This window comes from Pituophis catenifer, unplaced genomic scaffold (genome assembly GCF_029215685.1).
Source record: "Pituophis catenifer annectens isolate HBS135680 unplaced genomic scaffold, rPitCat1.0.hap2 SCAF_59, whole genome shotgun sequence".
Taxonomy (NCBI): domain Eukaryota; kingdom Metazoa; phylum Chordata; class Lepidosauria; order Squamata; family Colubridae; genus Pituophis; species Pituophis catenifer.
Genome location: NW_027256939.1, coordinates 156206 through 171742, shown reverse-complemented (window position 1 = coordinate 171742; position 15537 = coordinate 156206).

Sequence of the window (15537 nt, the reverse complement as noted above, 5' to 3'; positions counted from 1 at the left end):
GGTCTAACTCCTCAGGGAAAGCTCGTACTTGAAGATTGAAGGCGTTTTTGTGCTTTTCAGACCGTGAGGACCATGAATATGTGTTTCGTCCGCAAATCTGAGGTCTGTGTCAAAAGTTACTTTTTCTGTCTGAATTGAGCCCTACTGCCAATTCTGAGATGCACTTTGGTCTAACTCCTCAGGGAAAGCTTATACTTGAAAATTGAAGGCATTTTTGTGCTTTTCAGACCGTGAGGAGAATGAATATGTGTTTCGTCCGCAAATCTGAGGTCTGTGTCAAAAGTTACTTTTTCTGTCTGAATTGAGCCCTACTGCCAATTCTGAGATGCACTTTGGTCTAACTCCTCAGGGAAAGCTCGTAATTGAAAATTGAATCTGTTTTTATGCTTTTCAGATCGTGAGGAGCATGAATAGGTGCTACTTCTTCAACTCTGAGCTCTGGGTCAAAAGTTATGTTTTCTGACTGAATTGAGCCCTACTGCCAATTCTGAGATGCACTTTGGTCTAACTCCTCAGGGAAAGCTCGTACTTGAAAATTGAATCTGTTTTTATGCTTTTCAGATCGTGAGGAGCATGAATAGGTGCTACTTCTTCAAATCTAAGCTCTGGGTCAAAAGTTATGTTTTCTGACTGAATTGAGCCCTACTGCCAATTCTGAGATGCACTTTGGTCTAACTCCTCAGGGAAAGCTTGTACTTGAAGATTGAAGGCATTTTTGTGCTTTTCAGACCGTGAGGAGCATGAACATATGTTTCTTCCGCAAACATGAGCTCTGGGTCAAAAGTGACGTTTTCTGGCTGAATTGAGCCCTACTGCCAATTCTGAGATGCACTTTGGTCTAACTCCTCAGGGAAAGCTCGTACTTGAAAATTGAAGGCGTGTTTATGCTTTTCAGACCGTGAGGAGCATGAATATGTGTTTCTTCTGCAAATCTGAGCTCTGGGTCAAAAGTTACGTTTTCTGGCTGAATTGAGCCCTACTGCCAATTCTGAGATGCACTTTGGTTTAACTCCTCAGGGAAAGCTCGTACTTGAAAATTGAAGGGGTTTTCATGCTTTTCAGACCGTGATGAGCATGAATATGTGTTTGTTCTGCAAATCTGAGCTCTGGGTCAAAAGTTACGTTTTCTGGCTGAATTGAGCCCTACTGCCAATTCTGAGATGCACTTTGGTCTAACTCCTCAGGGAAAGCTCGTACTTGAAGATTGAAGGCGTTTTTGTGCTTTTCAGACCGTGAGGACCATGAATATGTGTTTCGTCCGCAAATCTGAGGTCTGTGTCAAAAGTTACTTTTTCTGTCTGAATTGAGCCCTACTGCCAATTCTGACATGCACTTTGGTCTAACTCCTCAGGGAAAGCTTATACTTGAAAATTGAAGGCATTTTTGTGCTTTTCAGACCGTGAGGAGAATGAATATGTGTTTCGTCCGCAAATCTGAGGTCTGTGTCAAAAGTTACTTTTTCTGTCTGAATTGAGCCCTACTGCCAATTCTGAGATGCACTTTGGTCTAACTCCTCAGGGAAAGCTCGTACTTGAAAATTGAATCTGTTTTTATGCTTTTCAGATCGTGAGGAGCATGAATAGGTGCTACTTCTTCAAATCTGAGCTCTGGGTCAAAAGTTATGTTTTCTGACTGAATTGAGCCCTACTGCCAATTCTGAGATGCACTTTGGTCTAACTCCTCAGGGAAAGCTTGTACTTGAAGATTGAAGGCGTTTTTGTGCTTTTCAGACCGTGAGGAGCATGAACATATGTTTCTTCCGCAAATATGAGCTCTGGGTCAAAAGTGACGTTTTCTGGCTGAATTGAGCCCTACTGCCAATTCTGAGATGCACTTTGGTCTAACTCCTCAGGGAAAGCTCGTACTTGAAAATTGAAGGCGTGTTTATGCTTTTCAGACCGTGAGGAGCATGAATATGTGTTTCTTCTGCAAATCTGAGCTCTGGGTCAAAAGTTACGTTTTCTGGCTGAATTGAGCCCTACTGCCAATTCTGAGATGCACTTTGGTTTAACTCCTCAGGGAAAGCTCGTACTTGAAAATTGAAGGGGTTTTTATGCTTTTCAGACCGTGATGAGCATGAATATGTGTTTGTTCTGCAAATCTGAGCTCTGGGTCAAAAGTTACGTTTTCTGGATGAATTGAGCCCTACTGCCAATTCTGAGATGCACTTTGGTCTAACTCCTCAGGGAAAGCTCGTACTTGAAGATTGAAGGCGTTTTTGTGCTTTTCAGACCGTGAGGACCATGAATATGTGTTTCGTCCGCAAATCTGAGGTCTGTGTCAAAAGTTACTTTTTCTGTCTGAATTGAGCCCTACTGCCAATTCTGAGATGCACTTTGGTCTAACTCCTCAGGGAAAGCTTATACTTGAAAATTGAAGGCATTTTTGTGCTTTTCAGACCGTGAGGAGAATGAATATGTGTTTCGTCCGCAAATCTGAGGTCTGTGTCAAAAGTTACTTTTTCTGTCTGAATTGAGCCCTACTGCCAATTCTGAGATGCACTTTGGTCTAACTCCTCAGGGAAAGCTCGTACTTGAAAATTGAAGGGGTTTTTATGCTTTTCAGGACCGTGAGGAGCATGAATATGTGTTTCTTCTGCAAATCTGAGCTCTGGGTCAAAAGTTACGTTTTCTGGCTGAATTGACCCTTCTGCCAATTCTGAGATGCACTTTGGTCTAACTCCTCAGGGAAAGCTCGTACTTGAAGATTGAAGGCGTTTTTGTGCTTTTCAGACCGTGAGGAGCATGAATATGTGTTTCTTCTGCAAATCTGAGCTCTGGGTCAAAAGTTACATTTTCTGGCTGAATTGAGCCCTACTGCCAATTCTGAGATGCACTTTGGTCTAACTCCTCAGGGAAAGCTCGTACTTGAAAATTGAAGGCGTGTTTATGCTTTTCAGACCATGATGAGCATGAATATGTGTTTCTTCTGCAAATATGACCTCTGGGTCAAAAGTTACGTTTTCTGGCTGAATTGAGCCCTACTGCCAATTCTGAGATGCACTTTGGTTTAACTCCTCAGGGAAAGCTTGTACTTGAAGATTGAAGGCATTTTTGTGCTTTTGAGACCGTGAGGAGCATGAATATGTGTTTCGTCCGCAAATCTGAGGTCTTTGTCAAAAGTTACTTTTTCTGTCTGAATTGAGCCCTACTGCCAATTCTGAGATGCACTTTGGTCTAACTCCTCAGGGAAAGCTCGTACTTGAAAATTGAAGGGGTTTTTATGCTTTTCAGACCGTGAGGAGCATGAATATGTGTTTCTTCTGCAAATCTGAGCTCTGGGTCAAAAGTTACGTTTTCTGGCTGAATTGACCCTTCTGCCAATTCTGAGATGCACTTTGGTCTAACTCCTCAGGGAAAGCTCGTACTTGAAGATTGAAGGCGTTTTTGTGCTTTTCAGACCGTGAGGAGCATGAATATGTGTTTCTTCTGCAAATCTGAGCTCTGGGTCAAAAGTTACATTTTCTGGCTGAATTGAGCCCTACTGCCAATTCTGAGATGCACTTTGGTCTAACTCCTCAGGGAAAGCTCGTACTTGAAAATTGAAGGCGTGTTTATGCTTTTCAGACCATGATGAGCATGAATATGTGTTTCTTCTGCAAATATGACCTCTGGGTCAAAAGTTACGTTTTCTGGCTGAATTGAGCCCTACTGCCAATTCTGAGATGCACTTTGGTTTAACTCCTCAGGGAAAGCTTGTACTTGAAGATTGAAGGCATTTTTGTGCTTTTGAGACCGTGAGGAGCATGAATATGTGTTTCGTCCGCAAATCTGAGGTCTTTGTCAAAAGTTACTTTTTCTGTCTGAATTGAGCCCTACTGCCAATTATGAGATGGATTTTGGTCTAACTCTTCAGGAAAAGCTCATACGTGAAAATTGAACGCATTTTTGTGGTTTTCAGACCATGAGGAGCAGGAATATGCGTTTCTTCTGCAAATCTGAGCTCTGGGTCAAAAGTTACGTTTTCTGGCTGATTTGACCCTTCTGCCAATTCTGAGATGCACTTTGGTCTAACTCCTCAGGGAAAGCTCGTACTTGAATATTGAATCTGTTTTTATGCTTTTCAGACCGTGAGGAGCATGAATATGTGTTTCTTCTGCAAATCTGAGCTCTGGGTCAAAAGCTACGTTTTCTGGCTGAATTGAGCCCTACTGCCAATTCTGAGATGCACTTTGGTCTAACTCCTCAGGGAAAGCTCGTACTTGAAGATTGAAGGCGTTTTTGTGCTTTTCAGACCGTGAGGAACATGAATATGTGTTTCGTTCGCAAATCTGAGGTCTGTGTCAAAAGGTACTTTTTCTGTCTGAATTGAGCCCTACTGCCAATTCTGAGATGCACTTTGGTCTAACTCCTCAGGGAAAGCTCATACTTGAAAATTGAAGGCATTTTTGTGCTTTTCAGACCGTGAGGAGAATTAATATGTGTTTCGTCCGCAAATATGAGCTCTGGGTCAAAAGTGACGTTTTCTGGCTGAATTGAGCCCTACTGCCAATTCTGAGATGCACTTTGGTCTAACTCCTCAGGGAAAGCTCGTACTTGAAAATTGAATCTGTTTTTATGCTTTACAGACCGTGAGGAGCATGAATAGGAGTTTCTTCTTCAAATCTGAGCTCTGGGTCAAAAGTTACATTTTCTGGCTGAATTGCGCCCTACTGCCAATTCTGAGATGCACTTTGGTCTAACTCCTCAGGGAAAGCTCGTACTTGAAGATTGAAGGCGTTTTTGTGCTTTTCAGACCGTGAGGACCATGAATATGTGTTTCGTCCGCAAATCTGAGGTCTGTGTCAAAAGTTACTTTTTCTGTCTGAATTGAGCCCTACTGCCAATTCTGAGATGCACTTTGGTCTAACTCCTCAGGGAAAGCTTATACTTGAAAATTGAAGGCATTTTTGTGCTTTTCAGACCGTGAGGAGAATGAATATGTGTTTCGTCCGCAAATCTGAGGTCTGTGTCAAAAGTTACTTTTTCTGTCTGAATTGAGCCCTACTGCCAATTCTGAGATGCACTTTGGTCTAACTCCTCAGGGAAAGCTTATACTTGAAAATTGAAGGCATTTTTGTGCTTTTCAGACCGTGAGGAGAATGAATATGTGATTCGTCCGCAAATCTGAGGTCTGTGTCAAAAGTTACTTTTTCTGTCTGAATTGAGCCCTACTGCCAATTCTGAGATGCATTTGGTCTAACTCCTCAGGGAAAGCTCGTACTTGAAAATTGAATCTGTTTTTATGCTTTTCAGATCGTGAGGAGCATGAATAGGTGCTACTTCTTCAAATCTAAGCTCTGGGTCAAAAGTTATGTTTTCTGACTGAATTGAGCCCTACTGCCAATTCTGAGATGCACTTTGGTCTAACTCCTCAGGGAAAGCTTGTACTTGAAGATTGAAGGCATTTTTGTGCTTTTCAGACCGTGAGGAGCATGAACATATGTTTCTTCCGCAAACATGAGCTCTGGGTCAAAAGTGACGTTTTCTGGCTGAATTGAGCCCTACTGCCAATTCTGAGATGCACTTTGGTCTAACTCCTCAGGGAAAGCTCGTACTTGAAAATTGAAGGCGTGTTTATGCTTTTCAGACCGTGAGGAGCATGAATATGTGTTTCTTCTGCAAATCTGAGCTCTGGGTCAAAAGTTACGTTTTCTGGCTGAATTGAGCCCTACTGCCAATTCTGAGATGCACTTTGGTTTAACTCCTCAGGGAAAGCTCGTACTTGAAAATTGAAGGCGTTTTTGTGCTTTTCAGACCGTGAGGAGCATGAACATATGTTTCGTCCGCAAATCTGAGCTCTGGGTCAAAAGTTACGTTTTCTGGCTGAATTGAGCCCTACTGCCAATTCTGAGATGCACTTTGGTTTAACTCCTCAGGGAAAGCTCATACTTGAAAATTGAAGGGGTTTTTATGCTTTTCAGACCGTGATGAGCATGAATATGTGTTTGTTCTGCAAATCTGAGCTCTGGTTCAAAAGTTACGTTTTCTGGATGAATTGAGCCCTACTGCCAATTCTGAGATGCACTTTGGTCTAACTCCTCAGGGAAAGCTCGTACTTGAAGATTGAAGGCGTTTTTGTGCTTTTCAGACCGTGAGGACCATGAATATGTGTTTCGTCCGCAAATCTGAGGTCTGTGTCAAAAGTTACTTTTTCTGTCTGAATTGAGCCCTACTGCCAATTCTGAGATGCACTTTGGTCTAACTCCTCAGGGAAAGCTTATACTTGAAAATTGAAGGCATTTTTGTGCTTTTCAGACCGTGAGGAGAATGAATATGTGTTTCGTCCGCAAATCTGAGGTCTGTGTCAAAAGTTACTTTTTCTGTCTGAATTGAGCCCTACTGCCAATTCTGAGATGCACTTTGGTCTAACTCCTCAGGGAAAGCTCGTACTTGAAAATTGAATCTGTTTTTATGCTTTTCAGATCGTGAGGAGCATGAATAGGTGCTACTTCTTCAAATCTGAGCTCTGGGTCAAAAGTTATGTTTTCTGACTGAATTGAGCCCTACTGCCAATTCTGAGATGCACTTTGGTCTAACTCCTCAGGGAAAGCTTGTACTTGAAGATTGAAGGCGTTTTTGTGCTTTTCAGACCGTGAGGAGCATGAACATATGTTTCGTCCGCAAATCTGAGCTCTGGGTCAAAAGTTACGTTTTCTGGCTGAATTGAGCCCTACTGCCAATTCTGAGATGCTCTTTGGTTTAACTCCTCAGGGAAAGCTCGTACTTGAAAATTGAAGGGGTTTTTATGCTTTTCAGACCGTGATGAGCATGAATATGTGTTTGTTCTGCAAATCTGAGCTCTGGGTCAAAAGTTACGTTTTCTGGATGAATTGAGCCCTACTGCCAATTCTGAGATGCACTTTGGTCTAACTCCTCAGGGAAAGCTCGTACTTGAAGATTGAAGGCGTTTTTTGTGCTTTTCAGACCGTGAGGACCATGAATATGTGTTTCGTCCGCAAATCTGAGGTCTGTGTCAAAAGTTACTTTTTCTGTCTGAATTGAACCCTACTGCCAATTCTGAGATGCACTTTGGTCTAACTCCTCAGGGAAAGCTTATACTTGAAAATTGAAGGCATTTTTGTGCTTTTCAGACCGTGAGGAGAATGAATATGTGTTTCGTCCGCAAATCTGAGGTCTGTGTCAAAAGTTACTTTTTCTGTCTGAATTGAGCCCTACTGCCAATTCTGAGATGCACTTTGGTCTAACTCCTCAGGGAAAGCTCGTACTTGAAAATTGAAGGGGTTTTTATGCTTTTCAGACCGTGAGGAGCATGAATATGTGTTTCTTCTGCAAATCTGAGCTCTGGGTCAAAAGTTACGTTTTCTGGCTGAATTGACCCTTCTGCCAATTCTGAGATGCACTTTGGTCTAACTCCTCAGGGAAAGCTCGTACTTGAAGATTGAAGGCGTTTTTGTGCTTTTCAGACCGTGAGGAGCATGAATATGTATTTCTTCTGCAAATCTGAGCTCTGGGTCAAAAGTTACGTTTTCTGGCTGAATTGAGCCCTACTGCCAATTCTGAGATGCACTTTGGTCTAACTCCTCAGGGAAAGCTCGTACTTGAAAATTGAAGGCGTGTTTATGCTTTTCAGACCATGATGAGCATGAATATGTGTTTCGTCCGCAAATCTGAGCTCTGGGTCAAAAGTTACGTTTTCTGGATGAATTGAGCCCTACTGCCAATTCTGAGATGCACTTTGGTCTAACTCCTCAGGGAAAGCTCGTACTTGAAGATTGAAGGCGTTTTTGTGCTTTTCAGACCGTGAGGACCATGAATATGTGTTTCGTCCGCAAATCTGAGGTCTGTGTCAAAAGTTACTTTTTCTGTCTGAATTGAGCCCTACTGCCAATTCTGAGATGCACTTTGGTCTAACTCCTCAGGGAAAGCTTATACTTGAAAATTGAAGGCATTTTTGTGCTTTTCAGACCGTGAGGAGAATGAATATGTGTTTCGTCCGCAAATCTGAGGTCTGTGTCAAAAGTTACTTTTTCTGTCTGAATTGAGCCCTACTGCCAATTCTGAGATGCACTTTGGTCTAACTCCTCAGGGAAAGCTCGTACTTGAAAATTGAAGGGGTTTTTATGCTTTTCAGACCGTGAGGAGCATGAATATGTGTTTCTTCTGCAAATCTGAGCTCTGGGTCAAAAGTTACGTTTTCTGGCTGAATTGACCCTTCTGCCAATTCTGAGATGCACTTTGGTCTAACTCCTCAGGGAAAGCTCGTACTTGAAGATTGAAGGCGTTTTTGTGCTTTTCAGACCGTGAGGAGCATGAATATGTATTTCTTCTGCAAATCTGAGCTCTGGGTCAAAAGTTACGTTTTCTGGCTGAATTGAGCCCTACTGCCAATTCTGAGATGCACTTTGGTCTAACTCCTCAGGGAAAGCTCGTACTTGAAAATTGAAGGCGTGTTTATGCTTTTCAGACCATGATGAGCATGAATATGTGTTTCTTCTGCAAATATGACCTCTGGGTCAAAAGTTACGTTTTCTGGCTGAATTGAGCCCTACTGCCAATTCTGAGATGCACTTTGGTCTAACTCCTCAGGGAAAGCTTGTACTTGAAGATTGAAGGCATTTTTGTGCTTTTGAGACCGTGAGGAGCATGAATATGTGTTTCGTCCGCAAATCTGAGGTCTTTGTCAAAAGTTACTTTTTCTGTCTGAATTGAGCCCTACTCCCAATTATGAGATGGACTTTGGTCTAACTCCTCAGGGAAAGCTCGTACTTGAAGATTGAAGGCGTTTTTGTGCTTTTCAGACCGTGACGACCATGAATATGTGTTTCGTCCGCAAATCTGAGGTCTGTGTCAAAAGTTACTTTTTCTGTCTGAATTGAGCCCTACTGCCAATTCTGAGATGCACTTTGGTCTAACTCCTCAGGGAAAGCTTATACTTGAAAATTGAAGGCATTTTTGTGCTTTTCAGACCGTGAGGAGAATGAATATGTGTTTCGTCCGCAAATCTGAGGTCTGTGTCAAAAGTTACTTTTTCTGTCTGAATTGAGCCCTACTGCCAATTCTGAGATGCACTTTGGTCTAACTCCTCAGGGAAAGCTCGTACTTGAAAATTGAATCTGTTTTTATGCTTTTCAGATCGCGAGGAGCATGAATAGGTGCTACTTCTTCAAATCTGAGCTCTGGGTCAAAAGCTACGTTTTCTGGCTGAATTGAGCCCTACTGCCAATTCTGAGATGCACTTTGGTCTAACTCCTCAGGGAAAGCTCATACTTGAAAATTGAAGGCATTTTTGTGCTTTTCAGACCGTGAGGAGAATTAATATGTGTTTCGTCCGCAAATATGAGCTCTGGGTCAAAAGTGACGTTTTCTGGCTGAATTGAGCCCTACTGCCAATTCTGAGCTGCACTTTGGTCTAACTCCTCAGGGAAAGCTCGTACTTGAAAATTGAATCTGTTTTTATGCTTTACAGACCGTGAGGAGCATGAATAGGAGTTTCTTCTTCAAATCTGAGCTCTGGGTCAAAAGTTACATTTTCTGGCTGAATTGCGCCCTACTGCCAATTCTGAGATGCACTTTGGTCTAACTCCTCAGGGAAAGCTCATACTTGCAAATTGAAGGCATTTTTGTGCTTTTCAGACCGTGAGGAGCATGAATATGTGTTTCTTCTGCAAATCTGAGCTCTGTGTCAAAAGTTACATTTTCTGGCTGAATTGAGCCCTACTGCCAATTCTGAGATGCACTTTGGTCTAACTCCTCAGGGAAAGCTCGTACTTGAAAATTGAAGGCGTGTTTATGCTTTTCAGACCGTGAGGAGCATGAATATGTGTTTCTTCTGCAAATCTGAGCTCTGTGTCAAAAGTTACATTTTCTGGCTGAATTGAACCCTACTGCCAATTCTGAGATGCACTTTGGTCTAACTCCTCAGGGAAAGCTCGTACTTGAAAATTGAAGGTGTGTTTCTGCTTTTCAGACCATGAGGAGCATGAATATGTGTTTCTTCTGCAAATCTGAGCTCTGGGTCAAAAGTTACGTTTTCTGGCTGAATTGAGCCCTACTGCCAATTCTGAGATGCACTTTGGTCTAACTCCTCAGGGAAAGCTCGTACTTGAAGATTGAAGGCGTGTTTATGCTTTTCAGACCGTGAGGAGCATGAATATGTGTTTCTTCTGCAAATCTGAGCTCTGGGTCAAAAGTTACGTTTTCTGGCTGAATTGAGCCCTACTGCCAATTCTGAGATGCACTTTGGTCTCACTCCTCAGGGAAAGCTCGTACTTGAAAATTGAATCTGTTTTTATGCTTTTCAGACCGTGAGGAGCATGAATAGGAGTTTCTTCTTCAAATCTGAGCTCTGGGTCAAAAGTTATGTTTTCTGACTGAATTGAGCCCTACTGCCAATTCTGAGATGCACTTTGGTCTAACTCCTCAGGGAAAGCTCGTACTTGAAAATTGAAGGCGTGTTTATGCTTTTCAGACCGTGAGGAGCATGAATATGTGTTTCTTCTGCAAATCTGAGCTCTGTGTCAAAAGTTACATTTTCTGGCTGAATTGAACCCTACTGCCAATTCTGAGATGCACTTTGGTCTAACTCCTCAGGGAAAGCTCGTACTTGAATATTGAATCTGTTTTTATGCTTTTCAGACCGTGAGGAGCATGAATATGTGTTTCTTCTGCAAATCTGAGCTCTGGGTCAAAAGCTACGTTTTCTGGCTGAATTGAGCCCTACTGCCAATTCTGAGATGCACTTTGGTCTAACTCCTCAGGGAAAGCTCGTACTTGAAGATTGAAGGCGTTTTTGTGCTTTTCAGACCGTGAGGAGCATGAATATGTGTTTCGTCCGCAAATCTGAGGTCTTTGTCAAAAGTTACTTTTTCTGTCTGAATTGAGCCCTACTGCCAATTATGAGATGGACTTTGGTCTAACTCCTCAGGGAAAGCTCGTACTTGAAGATTGAAGGCGTTTTTGTGCTTTTCAGACCGTGACGACCATGAATATGTGTTTCGTCCGCAAATCTGAGGTCTGTGTCAAAAGTTACTTTTTCTGTCTGAATTGAGCCCTACTGCCAATTCTGAGATGCACTTTGGTCTAACTCCTCAGGGAAAGCTTATACTTGAAAATTGAAGGCATTTTTGTGCTTTTCAGACCGTGAGGAGAATGAATATGTGTTTCGTCCGCAAATCTGAGGTCTGTGTCAAAAGTTACTTTTTCTGTCTGAATTGAGCCCTACTGCCAATTCTGAGATGCACTTTGGTCTAACTCCTCAGGGAAAGCTCGTACTTGAAAATTGAATCTGTTTTTATGCTTTTCAGATCGTGAGGAGCATGAATAGGTGCTACTTCTTCAAATCTGAGCTCTGGGTCAAAAGCTACGTTTTCTGGCTGAATTGAGCCCTACTGCCAATTCTGAGATGCACTTTGGTCTAACTCCTCAGGGAAAGCTCATACTTGAAAATTGAAGGCATTTTTGTGCTTTTCAGACCGTGAGGAGAATTAATATGTGTTTCGTCCGCAAATATGAGCTCTGGGTCAAAAGTGACGTTTTCTGGCTGAATTGAGCCCTACTGCCAATTCTGAGCTGCACTTTGGTCTAACTCCTCAGGGAAAGCTCGTACTTGAAAATTGAATCTGTTTTTATGCTTTACAGACCGTGAGGAGCATGAATAGGAGTTTCTTCTTCAAATCTGAGCTCTGGGTCAAAAGTTACATTTTCTGGCTGAATTGCGCCCTACTGCCAATTCTGAGATGCACTTTGGTCTAACTCCTCAGGGAAAGCTCATACTTGCAAATTGAAGGCATTTTTGTGCTTTTCAGACCGTGAGGAGCATGAATATGTGTTTCTTCTGCAAATCTGAGCTCTGGGTCAAAAGTTACGTTTTCTGGCTGAATTGAGCCCTACTGCCAATTCTGAGATGCACTTTGGTCTAACTCCTCAGGGAACGCTCGTACTTGAAGATTGAAGGCGTGTTTATGCTTTTCAGACCGTGAGGAGCATGAATATGTGTTTCTTCTGCAAATCTGAGCTCTGGGTCAAAAGTTACGTTTTCTGGCTGAATTGAGCCCTACTGCCAATTCTGAGATGCACTTTGGTCTAACTCCTCAGGGAAAGCTCGTACTTGAAAATTGAATCTGTTTTTATGCTTTTCAGACCGTGAGGAGCATGAATAGGAGTTTCTTCTTCAAATCTGAGCTCTGGGTCAAAAGTTATGTTTTCTGACTGAATTGAGCCCTACTGCCAATTCTGAGATGCACTTTGGTCTAACTCCTCAGGAAAAGCTCGTACTTGAAAATTGAAGGCGTGTTTATGCTTTTCAGACCGTGAGGAGCATGAATATGTGTTTCTTCTGCAAATCTGAGCTCTGTGTCAAAAGTTACATTTTCTGGCTGAATTGAGCCGTACTGCCAATTCTGAGATGCACTTTGGTCTAACTCCTCAGGGAAAGCTCGTACTTGAAAATTGAAGGCGTGTTTATGCTTTTCAGACCGTGAGGAGCATAAATATGTGTTTCTTCTGCAAATCTGAGCTCTGGGTCAAAAGTTACGTTTTCTGGCTGAATTGAGCCCTACTGCCAATTCTGAGATGCACTTTGGTTTAACTCCTCAGGGAAAGCTCGTACATGAAAATTGAAGGGGTTTTTATGCTTTTCAGACCGTGATGAGCATGAATATGTGTTTGTTCTGCAAATCTGAGCTCTGGGTCAAAAGTTACGTTTTCTGGCTGAATTGAGCCCTACTGCCAATTCTGAGATGCACTTTGGTCTAACTCCTCAGGGAAAGCTCGTACTTGAAGATTGAAGGCATTTTTGTGCTTTTCAGACCGTGAGGAGAATGAATATGTGTTTCGTCCGCAAATCTGAGGTCTGTGTCAAAAGTTACTTTTTCTGTCTGAATTGAGCCCTACTGCCAATTCTGAGATGCACTTTGGTCTAACTCCTCAGGGAAAGCTCGTACTTGAAAATTGAATCTGTTTTTATGCTTTTCAGATCGTGAGGAGCATGAATAGGTGCTACTTCTTCAAATCTGAGGTCTGTGTCAAAAGTTACTTTTTCTGTCTGAATTGAGCCCTACTGCCAATTCTGAGATGCACTTTGGTCTAACTCCTCAGGGAAAGCTCGTACTTGAAGATTGAAGGCGTGTTTATGCTTTTCAGACCGTGAGGAGCATGAATATGTGTTTCTTCTGCAAATCTGAGCTCTGGGTCAAAAGTTACGTTTTCTGGCTGAATTGAGCCCTACTGCCAATTCTGAGATGCACTTTGGTCTAACTCCTCAGGGAAAGCTCGTACTTGAAAATTGAATCTGTTTTTATGCTTTTCAGACCGTGAGGAGCATGAATACGAGTTTCTTCTTCAAATCTGAGCTCTGGGTCAAAAGTTATGTTTTCTGACTGAATTGAGCCCTACTGCCAATTCTGAGATGCACTTTGGTCTAACTCCTCAGGGAAAGCTCGTACGTGAAAATTGAAGGCGTGTTTATGCTTTTCAGACCGTGAGGAGCATGAATATCTGTTTCTTCTGCAAATCTGAGCTCTGTGTCAAAAGTTACATTTTTCTGGCTGAATTGAACCCTACTGCCAATTCTGAGATGCACTTTGGTCTAACTCCTCAGGGAAAGCTCGTATTTGAATATTGAATCTGTTTTTATGCTTTTCAGACCGTGAGGAGCATGAATATGTGTTTCTTCTGCAAATCTGAGCTCTGGGTCAAAAGCTACGTTTTCTGGCTGAATTGAGCCCTACTGCCAATTCTGAGATGCACTTTGGTCTAACTCCTCAGGGAAAGCTCGTACTTGAAGATTGAAGGCGTTTTTGTGCTTTTCAGACCGTGAGGAGCATGAATATGTGTTTCGTTCGCAAATCTGAGGTCTGTGTCAAAAGGTACTTTTTCTGTCTGAATTGAGCCCTACTGCCAATTCTGAGATGCACTTTGGTCTAACTCCTCAGGGAAAGCTCATACTTGAAAATTGAAGGCATTTTTGTGCTTTTCAGACCGTGAGGAGAATTAATATGTGTTTCGTCCGCAAATATGAGCTCTGGGTCAAAAGTGACGTTTTCTGGCTGAATTGAGCCCTACTGCCAATTCTGAGATGCACTTTGGTCTAACTCCTCAGGGAAAGCTCGTACTTGAAAATTGAATCTGTTTTTATGCTTTACAGACCGTGAGGAGCATGAATAGGAGTTTCTTCTTCAAATCTGAGCTCTGGGTCAAAAGTTACATTTTCTGGCTGAATTGCGCCCTACTGCCAATTCTGAGATGCACTTTGGTCTAACTCCTCAGGGAAAGCTCATACTTGAAAATTGAAGGCATTTTTGTGCTTTTCAGACCGTGAGGAGCATGAATATGTGTTTCTTCTGCAAATCTGAGCTCTGTGTCAAAAGTTACATTTTCTGGCTGAATTGAGCCCTACTGCCAATTCTGAGATGCACTTTGGTCTAACTCCTCAGGGAAAGCTCGTACTTGAAAATTGAAGGCGTGTTTATGCTTTTCAGACCGTGAGGAGCATGAATATGTGTTTCTTCTGCAAATCTGAGCTCTGGGTCAAAAGTTACATTTTCTGGCTGAATTGAACCCCTACTGCCAATTCTGAGATGCACTTTGGTCTAACTCCTCAGGGAAAGCTCGTACTTGAAAATTGAAGGCGTGTTTCTGCTTTTCAGACCATGAGGAGCATGAATATGTGTTTCTTCTGCAAATCTGAGCTCTGGGTCAAAAGTTACGTTTTCTGGCTGAATTGAGCCCTACTGCCAATTCTGAGATGCACTTTGGTCTAACTCCTCAGGGAAAGCTCGTACTTGAAGATTGAAGGCGTGTTTATGCTTTTCAGACCGTGAGGAGCATGAATATGTGTTTCTTCTGCAAATCTGAGCTCTGGGTCAAAAGTTACGTTTTCTGGCTGAATTGAGCCCTACTGCCAATTCTGAGATTGCACTTTGGTCTAACTCCTCAGGGAAAGCTCGTACTTGAAAATTGAATCTGTTTTTATGCTTTTCAGACCGTGAGGAGCATGAATAGGAGTTTCTTCTTCAAATCTGACCTCTGGGTCAAAAGTTATGTTTTCTGACTGAATTGAGCCCTACTGCCAATTCTGAGATGCACTTTGGTCTAACTCCTCAGGGAAAGCTCGTACTTGAAAATTGAAGGCGTGTTTATGCTTTTCAGACCGTGAGGAGCATGAATAGGTGTTTCTTCTGCAAATCTGAGCTCTGTGTCAAAAGTTACATTTTCTGGCTGAATTGAACCTACTGCCAATTCTGAGATGCACTTTGGTCTAACTCCTCAGGGAAAGCTCGTACTTGAAAATTTGAAGGCGTGTTTCTGCTTTTCAGACCATGAGGAGCATGAATATGTGTTTCTTCTGCAAATCTGAGCTCTGGGTCAAAAGTTACGTTTTCTGGCTGAATTGAGCCCTACTGCCAATTCTGAGATGCACTTTGGTCTAACTCCTCAGGGAAAGCTCGTACTTGAAGATTGAAGGCGTGTTTATGCTTCTCAGACCGTGAGGAGCATGAATATGTGTTTCTTCTGCAAATCTGAGCTCTGGGTCAAAAGTTACGTTTTCTGGCTGAATTGAGCCCCTACTGCCAATTCTGAGATGCACTTTGGTCTA